This window comes from Gigantopelta aegis, chromosome 5 (assembly GCF_016097555.1).
Source record: "Gigantopelta aegis isolate Gae_Host chromosome 5, Gae_host_genome, whole genome shotgun sequence".
NCBI classification, from domain to species: Eukaryota; Metazoa; Mollusca; class Gastropoda; order Neomphalida; family Peltospiridae; genus Gigantopelta; species Gigantopelta aegis.
Window position 1 is genome coordinate 19,041,950 of NC_054703.1, and position 12,282 is coordinate 19,054,231.

Consider the following 12,282-nt stretch of genomic DNA (forward strand, 5'->3'; position numbering starts at 1 on the left):
TTTGTATTTAAATTGTGCTTAATTTATGCTTAGGTTTATATAATTGACATCAGATATAGTCATCAGGCATATCTAGTACTTGACTTTCTTTCCTATTTCAGTCTTATCATCTGACTCAAATATAATGTATATTATGTTCACAATATCTGAAATTTCTTATTTTGTCCTCTGGACCTTTGCTCTTGTTCCTCTCTCAGTATGTCAACAGCTCTTGTTATCAGATCACAAACCATCCAATTCAGCTTCAGTATTTCTTTGGACATTTCTCAGCCATTTCTATGTGGTTGAGGAATACCCTGGACTTTGTGATATGACTAATACCATATGAGACCATGGCAATTTGCTCTCTTCCAATTTGCTCTATTGGTACAGCATATTTTCAGGAAATATCTACTGGATGGAAGGTTTGCAACTAATCCACAGTAGCATAATAACAGCATTCGTGGTTTGGCACTAAATTTCTCATGTGAAAGGGGTTCTTCCAAGCCATACTTGATCTAAGGAATCCCTACAAAGATCTTAAGAGACTGGGAGACCATTTAAATGAAAAAAAGAAAACTCTGCCCTCAGCGTCTTGGGAAGACGGTTCTATTTGTGAGACAAAGTACATGTTTCAAACGCAAACCATGTCTGAGGGTGTTGTAAAGTGCACAAGAAGATGCAGAAACAAAGATTATACTTCAATGTCTGTACATTGCTGCCAGTTCACCATCCCAGATACGGACATTTGTATACACTCAATTTGGCAACAAGAGGCATCTTATTGATGTGCACAGCATCATTAAGGATGCAGGGAAGACACCAACTAGCAATTCCAGCTGTGCCAAACCAAGGATGATAATATTGAACTACAGTAGAGTATAAATCAGCCTTCTCCACTCTACATGTATGCATTCACTGATAATGCTCTGAGAATGCACATAAAGGGAACAAATTGCCAAGTTGTCATTTGGTATCAGTCATACCAGCCAGTCCAGGCTATTCCCCAACCAAATTGTCATATGGCTGAGAAATTTTAGAAGGCACACTGGAGATGAAATAGTGATATGATACCATGAGAGCTGATGGACATACTGATGGAGGAACCAGAGTAGAGTCTGGAGAAGGAGAATACCAGAAATTGTGAACATGACAGACATATTTTAATTGCATGAAAATGCAAAGGAATATGAAAGGAAGTCAAAACTTTCCTAGACAATATTTGATGTAGAAACTAATTATATACACTTGAGCATAAGTTAAGCACAATGTAAATTTAAAGGCAAATCTAAAAATATTACAAACACAGACTAGTATAAGATGAACTTCTGTGAGATAGAGGGACATATTCATAATATTGATGCATATACATGTATACTCAACAAAATTAATTAAGGGCTAGTAAACTTTCTTATATTATAATATAATTCTTTGTTACTGTCATATTATTTTAGCATGTTTTGGTCATATATATGGCTTCTGTATATTGTTTCAGTAAACTTTTACTGGTTATACACGCAAAAAATACTGGGTATTTCACATACTTCTGAAAAATATTGAAATGAGCATTAGGCAAGTATTTGTAACACATTTGTTCAGAATGTTTTTTGTCATTGTGTTCCCTCAAAATTGTTATTTAAGTCATTAAGTTTAAGAACATGCCACAATGCTGACAACTTTCAACGGAAGAAGTTGTATGTCCCCCATATTTAAAGGAAAATGCTAAAATATCTGTTAGACCTTAATTAATTTTGTTGAGTATAGTATAGGCAGATATACTGAACCATATTTGAATAATGCTGCCTCAATATATTAAATACAGTGCAATTTTTAATAGTAAAAGGTTCAAGCAGCCCAAAATATGTGTAAATATAGAAAATAATGCATTTCAGGCATTGCTTAACTTTTGCCGATGAGTATATCATTATTGATACCACATATTGCATTGTTATTTGGTTTGTTACTATTAACATCTAGTATAGGATGAATATCATTCATTTTGGCCTTATATCTGTTAAAAATTTATATGGATGACAAATTTATCACTATATTTAATTCTTCAATATAGTGTTTTTGGAACACAAAATGTGCAACGGTACCCCAATTCAAATGGCAATATTTTGTTAATCCACCAACATTTTTGCTGCAGACAAGCAGATATTAAATTCATATATAATGAGGTATCTAAAAATACTTGTCTCCAAAACTCCCTGGTGGGGGGGGGGGGGAGGGTTTCGGTATCTGGCCCATGGACTAAGAGCGTTACGTAATTATTAACACCCCCTTACATGTAACGCGTATGCCAACCGCTGGTCACTGTCAAAATTTCAAGGCAAATCCCCCACCGACCCCTGGAAAGGTAGTGTACCATACCTCTATGGATATAAATATATTTTGGAGGTATGAGACGACCCCTCAATCAAGACAGTAAAAAAATTTCAAAATTACGTGAGAAGCTCAGCGCCTGCGCAAATCGCGTAAATTCCCAGTTCTACTGGCGTCCCGCTAATTGAAGAAAACCAAGCTGGCCATTGGGTTTGCAGTTGACTTAGATAATGTAGATAAGCGAGCATTGCGAAACTATAGCGATGTGGTGGGCCTTTTATGTACCAAACAGAACTGGATCATCTATTCTAAATGCTTAAATAATAAAAAAATATTCCAGACACTGCAGCTTTAACGAGTATGTATTATGATAAATAACGAATGGTGTTCTCACCAACGAGCGTGTAAGAAATCTCAACCTATGTTGAACTCCGGGTTGGACTGTTTTGAAAACTATTGGACGTTTTGACTCTCTGCTGCTCCACTATAACACTATACGTCAAAATTACCAAATGGTTGACATCCAATAGCCGATGATTAATAAATTAATGTGTTCTAGTGGTGTCGTTAACCAAACAAACTTTTTTGCTGCTAAATGGGAACATGTAGGGGGTTTCTTCTTAGACTACGCATTGAGTTAAACAAAAATATAATAATAATAATAATAATAATAATAATAATAATAATAAAACCCTTTTCGCTAATCATGAAATGAGGCTCGGTCGGTGGCGAAAGAAATGTAGGAAACTTCACGCCTGTAACTTACTTGTAAGCGATGTTCTACAGCTGTTGGCGAAAATTAAACGGTTCCACCGACAGCATAAATGTTAGACACATTCCCTTCATTCACATTCAAAAAATATAAACTAAACACGAATCGGACAACTCCTTCCAATATAACTAAATGATCCGTAAAAATGCACACACACAAAAATCATCCGCAAACTTATGCGAGAACGGACTATTAGAGCATATTGTTTTATTCAGTATCGGCTACTGAATGTCAAACATTTGGTATTTTTTTACAGAGGAAACCCGCTAATTTTTTTGCATTAGGAACAAGGGATATTTTATGTACATCATCCCTCAGACAGAGTAGCATATACCACGGCCTTTTGATATTCCAGTCGTGGTCCACTGGCTAGATTGACATTTCATATGAACAATGTCCCAAAATAACTTTATTACACTGAAGTCCATTAAAACAGCACCAGTCAAAGTTGTAGTTGTAGAAAGGATGTGAGAGAAAACAAATATACATTGAACTGATTTTCAATAAATGGATGTATTCTGTATGCAGCGGCCGGGACGTAGCCCAGTGGTAAAGCTCTCGTCTGATGCGCGATCGGTCTAGGATCGATCCTCACTGATCTATTTCTTGTCCCAGCGAGTGCTCCACAACTGATGTAACAAAGGTATGTGCTGTGTACTATCCTGTCTGAGGGATGCTACATGTAAACGATCCCGGGGAAAAAACAGCACATGTTTAAACTATCAATATTTGTATACCTCTCTGTCGCCACACACATTACTCTTTCTATAAAGGGGTAAGAATTATTCTATGCATACTTTCCATAGTTTTAACAGTATATAAAAAGTATAGCAGTCATAGGGTGTGGATGGGTTTGGCGGAGACGGCGATCGTTCCTGTGACCCGTCGTAGCTCAGGTTAGCGCTCTACAGCCCATCACTCCGTATATCCCTTCCCATATACTGGCGCTTGCTCTGCCTCTGAGCTATATCTTGCCTCACATTCTCTGGGTGCATCTTGTTAAGACACCCCACCCTACCCCACCCCACCCCTCATCGGCTATTGCATGTCAAACATTTGGTAATTCTAACTCGTAGTCAGAGGAAAGCCGATACATTTTTCCTAATGCAGCAACGAATCTTTTATATGCACTTTTCCAGACCGGAAAACATATACCACGGCCTTTGTCCAGTTGTGGTGCACTGGTTGGAACGAGAAAAAAGCAATCAGCTGAATTGATCAACCGAGGTGGTTCGATCCTTCGACGCAGGTACCTCTCGCGAGCACTCAACCAACTGAGCAAAATCCCGCCCTCGGCCACTCGTTGTCTAACCTAAGCTTTCTTATATACTGCATCGCGCCCTCACGCCCTCACGCCCTCACGCCCTAATGCTAGAACATTCACAGTGAGTTTCCTGCAATGAATCATCACTCTGAGAATTAAAACTTTGCGTAAACCACCCATTCGTTTTTACGTAACCCATTATGATCATGGAAATGATGTCATATTTAAATGCGCGAACGAAAAATGGGCTACGCAATTTCCAGAGGCCTGCGAACGGATTTTAAACAATACACTAATGAATAAGTCTGTAATAAAAGTCTTTACCCAAATATTATAACATCACTTGTGTTCCTTGTGGGAAAAAACCCTGGAACTATAGGTTGTGTAAGCATTTTAATTGAACAAAGCAAAACAAAACAGAATAAACACATCTAGACCTGAAACCTTAAAATCAGTTAAATTATTTACGAATTCTAACAACGTAACATACTTTAACAATACCGAAGCTACGACAGAAAAATCATGTCAGATGGTGTTGTTCAAAATACGATTATAAAGATACAAACAGAAACAGAGAAAGACACACAGGCAGAGAGCCGCAGACACAGACAGACGTGAACAATGAAAAACAAAGAAAGACAGTCACAGACAAAGATACAGACAGCGAGAGAGAGAGAGAGAGAGAGAGAGAGAGAGAGAGAGAGAGAGGGGGGGGGAAGGGAGAGAGAGGGGGAGGGGAGAGAGAGAGAGAGAGAGGGGGGGGGAGACAGAGAGAGAGAGGGGGGGCGAGAGGGGGAGGGATAGAGAGCGATAGAAGACTGTCGGGAAAGTCACTCAGATTCAAATTTAAACTCTTATGAAACTATATACATGCTCGTACCAGTCTACACACCCGCTCGTGATACCAGATGGACTAGCTAACAATTCTAAATTCATAATACCAGGTGAATTAGCTGATACCATATGCTCTAGCTGACAATACTGCACTCATGATACCATATGCTCTAGCTGACAATACTGCACTCATGATACCATATGCTCTAGCTGACAATACTGCACTCATGATACCATATGCTCTAGCTGACAATACTACACTAATACTGCACTCATGATACCATATGCTCTAGCTGATAATACTGCACTCAATATAAACGATGATTAGCTCATAATACTGCACTCAATATAAACGATGATTAGCTGGCAATACTCAAACTAGATAACTACTACATTGACACTTAGTAACAAACAACTACTCATCATGTGCAGCGCACTACTCCAAATGTTCAACTTATGACACCAGATAGACTAACAGCCATTTTTCAATCCTTGCCATCAACTGTGACAGACACCTGAGAAACACCAGTTGTACTTAATCCAGAAACGCTACTGTGACAAGGAATATTTGTCATTGTAGCTTGATTCGATCGATTTTCGTCATTCTGATTCAACGTATAGCAACGCAGTCGCTTTCTAATGATATGTCGATAGCTTGACGAACTTCCAATCAGGATGTAAAAGTTCTGTCCAAAATTAAACATGTATATTATGTAACAGAGTGCCCAGATATTACCAAGTACTGTCAGATCTTTGAAATCAACGTCCAATAATCTTATTGAAATTACAGCGATCTGTGTCATTGCGCCTGGTACCATGGTGACAAACGCTAGTATAGATACTAACACCAGGGGGCGCGTTGAACCGTCTTGCTGACGACTAGCTGAGTTAGTTGTTGACCTAATAAAACTGGTTCGGAAGTTGCGGCTTCGTTGGATTTGAATAACGATCAAGATGTTCAGAACAAGGATAACCATGCATGGCAGGAAAGAGGAAAAGAACAATCGAATGAAGAAGTAATAATACTGAATGTTTCTTGACGGAAAACATTGACCTCTTAACAGTTCCATTTCAGAAGAAAAGGGTATGGTCAACACAACCGACAGACTAACTATACTAGAACATAAGACAATTGCTTTCTTTCGGGTACAAACTATTTCTCGCTTTAATGGAAAACAGACGCATACGTATCTATCTACTGTAAGTCCAACCACCAACCACAACGACAGAGTCCTAATGCCAACTATTAGCAGACATATGGTTATTTTTATTTCATCAAATTGAAATAGAAAGTATATATTTTCAGTTTCATACATTATCGTTGTGATTAGCAAACAAGGATCAGAAACGGCCAAACATTTCAAGTACACTAAATAAGACAGGGAACTGAGTTTCTTGTCGCCCATCATAATAAACACTAGGATGTTCCCGATGATGCCCACCAGAGCAAGGCACACCAAAATGGCCCAGAAAGTGTGTTGGTATTTGTCGAAATCAGACCACATATCCAGAAATGATTCATTATTGCTTTTTAATTTGTGTCCATCGCCAGAATAGGTTCCGTCAATAATGCCGTCAGGATCAGTCGAAGTCTCTATAAGGCTGGATGTTTCATTCACTTGGAACAGTGGTTGATCTGTGGCAGACATCTTCTTTAGTGGTCGTCTTGAAATTATCTCCTGAAAAGAAATCAATTAATTTTCATAATTAAAAACGAACATGTAGGTTGGTTGTTGTTTGGTTTTGTTTGTTGGGGTTTTTTTTGTTTGTTTTTATGTTTGTTTGTTGTTTTTTTTTTTTTTTTTTTTTGTTTTTTTTTTTTTTTTTTTGGGGGGGTATTGTTGTTGTTGTGGATTTTTTTTAAATTATTATTATTATATTTAAGAATTGTCTGCTATTTCTTATATGTTCATCTCTGTAAGACCAAAAAAAACCCCACACACACACCTCAAGCTGTGTGAGTCAGAGAATACTTATAGTTAAATTTGAATCAAACTTACTAATAAAAACACAAAAAGTGCATATTTTATTATGAATTATTTTTTTGGTTCATAAACAACAATGTTCAATAAAGGCCACCTTTGTCGCATGCAACTGAAATTGCATGATTGCAAGCAACCTTTTTTCTCGTTGCACTGATACACACACACATGCGACAACCAGCAATTTTAGTCTAGCAGTGATCACGTGACAGTCAAAATGGCGGTTTTTCCCCCGTATTTGTTTCGACGGTGGTCATCAAGATATGTTCTACAACATATCTGTTATGACGTAGAAGACTGAATTTACGTAAAGTTACACTTAATTCGTCACGCACGCTTTTTGGTCCTTTAGGATATAACCACACAATTTGTGTAGAAAACCTATATAAATATAGCCTATTTGGTATTCCAAGCACAGAGTCCATCTCTGCAAGACACATCTCCCTTTTAGCCATGTTGCTATATTCAGGGGATGCTATGTCAAAAAGACATGGCATTGTCTGCCACATCACCACTAATTCATCCTCTTTTTCTGTAGACCACATGCTGCTGGAGGCTGCCATTTTGAGCTTCATGTGATCACTATCTATCCATTCATTGGCAGTTTAAATTATTGCGTCAACGTTTTGTTGCATTGAAGACGCACACGTTTGCGATCTCGTGCAATTAGATGCAATTACATGCAATAAAATCAAACATGTTTGATCGAGCAATTTCAGTTGCATGCAAAAAAAAATTGCATCGCAGGCTAGCGCACACGATGCAACGACGCAACAAAAATTGCACCTTGTTGCAAAGGTCTGTGGTGGCCTTAAGAAGAAGTAGCCTGTCAATTTAAAGTGACGTCATCAGACCTGGCAACGTTATTTTTAGGTTCATCGAGAAATGAAAAAAACTTTCGTTGCTACGGCTGTGACAAATGGATGACGTTAAATTGTATTGAATGTAATGGGGCGATCACACTGGCCCGAATGAGCTTCCGTTTGTTTTCTGTATACGAAAGTGGTGTGATTTTTTAAACTGGCCGAATGTCCCTCCGAATGTATTTTCCCCAATGTATCACCGAATGCGTTCCGTTTGTTTTCCGAATGTTTTCAGTATGGTTTCAGAATGCTTTCAGTATGGTTTCAGAATGCTTTCAGAATAGACCGAATACTTCCCGTATGTTGACTTCGAAAGATTTCCTTTCCGAACGCTTTCCGTATGCTTTCCGAATGCTTTCAGAACACGGCGAATCGACCTAGAATGGACCGAACTCTTTCCGCATGCTTTCCGCAAGGGTTCGGAAAGCGTTCGGAAAGGGTCCGTCATGTTCTATGTCCATTCGGGGTGTTCGGAAAGCATACGGAACATATTGTGCATTCTGGAAGTGTACGAGCAGTTCGGAAAATGTTCTGAAAGAATACTGGAAGGGTTCTGGCTATTCGTTATACATTCGGCGGCATAAATGAAAAAAAAATCCGGAAAGGATACTGAAAACGTTCGGAAAGCATTCGTCATGTTCTAGGTCCATTCGGGGTGTTCGGAAAGCATACGAAACCCAGCACCTCCAAATTTTCATTCCGAATGCACCAAGAACTAGACGCATGCTTCCCGAACGTTTTCCGTACATGCCGTATGCTCCTAGAATGCTTCCCGAATACTTCCCGAATACACATGGACGCCACATTCGGATGGTCGATGAAAATTATTTTGAACATGCACAACAAATTTTTGGAGCTACCGAATGCCGTTCCGTATGCATCCGTACGGAGCCGAACAGCCAGTATGCTCCTAGAACACACCGAATGCTTCCCGAATATGATCCGTTCGCTCCCCGAACACCCAAATTCCTATTCGGAAAACAAACGGAATGTCATTCGGGCCATTGTGATCGGGCCATTACGGAAATTTAATTGTATTGTTGTATAAGCCCGATTTGTTTACTATTAATTGTCTATATCCTATAACTTGCCCATGATATCCATGTCATAAACCCCTTGTGATAATGTAGTGTATTAACCCGGTTAATAATGGTATGCAAATTTAAAGGTACATGCAAATTTGGAAGGTGTTGCTGTCAACGGGTCGTTTGTTTACAAGCCAACAAGCCAAACTAATTAGTGCTAATCGTGATGATGTCATTACCGATGGAGTCGACTTTAGTCTCTAGAACTGTGATTTACTAAAAATCGAATTAAAATGTTATTTTAGAAGTGTTATAGGATATTCGCTACTCGTGTTTTTTAATATGCAAAATATCAACCTCGTCTAGTTAATCGGTATTTGTGTCGGCAGAGCCTCGACAAATACTGATTAACGTAGACTCGGTTGATATTTTCCATATTAACCTCGTCTAGTTAATGGGTATTTGTGTCGGCAGAGCCTCGACAAATACTGATTAACGTAGGTTGATATTTTCCATATTAAAAACCCACTCGTGACGAATCCTCTATTTATTACATCAAAATTTGGTTGACGTTTTAATGCACACTCGTTGATCAGCTGAGCAACCAGGACCATCAAATGACAGATGCACAACATCGCTTTAAACGTTTTAATGCACACTCGTTGATCAGCTGAGCAACCAGGACCATCAAATGACAGATGCACAACATCGCTTTAGACGTTTTTCTGGTGAACTTTCCTGCATTTCGTAGCCCAGTGGTACAGCGCTCGCCTAGGTTTAATGCGCATTCGGTCTAGGATCGATCCCCGTCGGTGGGCCCATTTGACTATGACTCGTTCCTGCCAGTGCACTACGACTGGTATATCAAAGGCCGTGGTAGGCGTGTGTTTTACCACTGGTCTATGTCTCCGCCCTCCATGTGTTGAAGAATACTATCTACTAAATCGGTGCTCTATCCTGTAGCTCGACGTTAGACCATTCACCTTAGGAGCAATTGCCTCGGCGAAGGTGTCAGATGGTGTGTTGTAATATTTTGTTTTACATTTAAGCCCATTTCTAGCAAACAATAAATTAGTGAAAATGAGGGTTATTTTTACACTTCTAGATCAATTCAGTTTATTTATTTATTTATTTATTTATTATAATAAAAAAATTGACCCAAATGTTATAGCGACTGGGCAATACGCCATAATCATGTAGTTTTGTGTTCATGTATTAGTACAAAATGACTTTTATCTAAAATCACGTATTTTCTTTCGCGATTCATAACCGTTTGGACAGACATTGTTTGAGAGAGTTCCTAAACTGCTGATCCTTTCGAAAATTATTCGAAAACGATAAGAAACATCCCCCTTTGTACTTTATATTAGTTAGAACCCAGACGTGTTTGTTTCCGGGCTCCCGTTAGGTAGATATATTTGATTATTACCCATATGGTTAAAAATATACTGGTACATATCAAAGTAATACGTCTCACTAGAACGCCAAGTGGGACGTATCACTTCGACGTCACACGATGACGTCATCCACAAAACCAAATACATGTATATTGATTTATTTATACCCTTGTAACATAATTAAATTATTAATTAATTCACAATTTCGCTAACAACAGTTCCATGGAGTAAGGCATTTTAGAAGTAATAGAAATTTTCTTACTATTATATGCAAACATTTTTAACTCTTGAAAGGATCTTTTCAAAATTGGCTACAATTGTAACACGTTTCCGACAGAAAGAGCATTTTAATGGCTAAATATAGAATACTAAACTAAAGTTGTTTGGGGGGGGGGGGGGGGGGCAACTGAGTAGTTAATAGTCTAAAACTCCTTAAACAGTTATGAAGAGAATTTTCTTTAAGTTTCTATAATGCTTTACAGAATTTTTTCTGTTGCCCACTCCACCCCCCCCCCCCCACCTCCCCCTTGCCTCCTCGCCCCCCTGCTAGCTACGGCCCTGCTAAACGAGCTAACCTGTCATACCAGGGGTTTTTTTGGTATCTGATGAGCGAAAGCCGCAAGCGAGTCAGATACCAACACTGTTCACGAGTTTCATAAAAATGGTATGACGGGCAAGCTAGTTTAGTATTTTATTTATTACAAACCCAACTGCAAACAAGACACAACGCAGAAGTAAGCAGATGTCGAGACCTATTACACGTTAATTTTCTACGAATTGGGTCATCAAGTGATCTACGTCACGCTCACGTCACGCCAATATTACACTAGTTAGATACTGAGTGATTGTTATGACATGAGCAGTATCTTACACTGGTGGGTAATAAAAGTACATACGAAATACATGTTGTTTAGTATATCACTGTCTGTATAAACAAACAGTTTCTCACCGCCACAGTGTTTCTCATCGCCTCAGTGTTTCTCATCGCCGCAGTGTTTCTCAAGCCGAGACTAGATTTTACTTTGGAATATGTTCCGTGTGTACAAAACAAACAAACACATATTAGGATGTAAAATGAAGTTTTAGTCATAGGCGTACGAGCTCTATTTTTGTAGGGGTCGGGGGATTTTTAATCCCCCTGTTATTAGAATTTGTTTTCAGTTATGAAATTCGATCTGCAAAGGTATGGTACATTTATGTGCCTCTACTGTAGTGAATAGTATTCATAATCCATTCGTAACAATTGTAAATAAATAAATAAATAAATTATAAATATTTTTAATTACGAATCAATTCATTTGAAAATTGATATTTTACAATCTATTCACTGGTATGAACGTAATGCCTGTCTGTATTGACATCAACTTTTAGCGATGGGTGTTGGCCTTAAAAATGGAAAATTACGAACCGCACATGCGCGGTACGATACTTTTTGCAAACGCATGCGCTTTAACGCAGTTATAAACGTTGCACTCTTTCCTGTTTACTGGATGGTGCTTCACTTTTGTTTACCAGAATGGATTTGTTTTACGTCCACATTGTTGATTTTTTTACGTTAACTGATTGTAATCTATTTTGTTTCACGTATAGTAACTGAAAAATGTAGAATGGTATTTCCATAAATGTCGTATTCGTGATTTTTGTCGTTAGGTGAACGCAGTTTGGGACGTCGATGGTAATAGTTCTGCCATATATTGGCGCCGAAAAAAAAGGAGCCAAGGAAATCACACCCAGTTTGTCTACAATGAGTGGAGGTGAAACTGAAACTGCATGGCAGGACGGGTGGAAGGTACAGCGAAGTCATCAGGTATGGCTGATGAAATTAAAGTTACAAAGTTGCC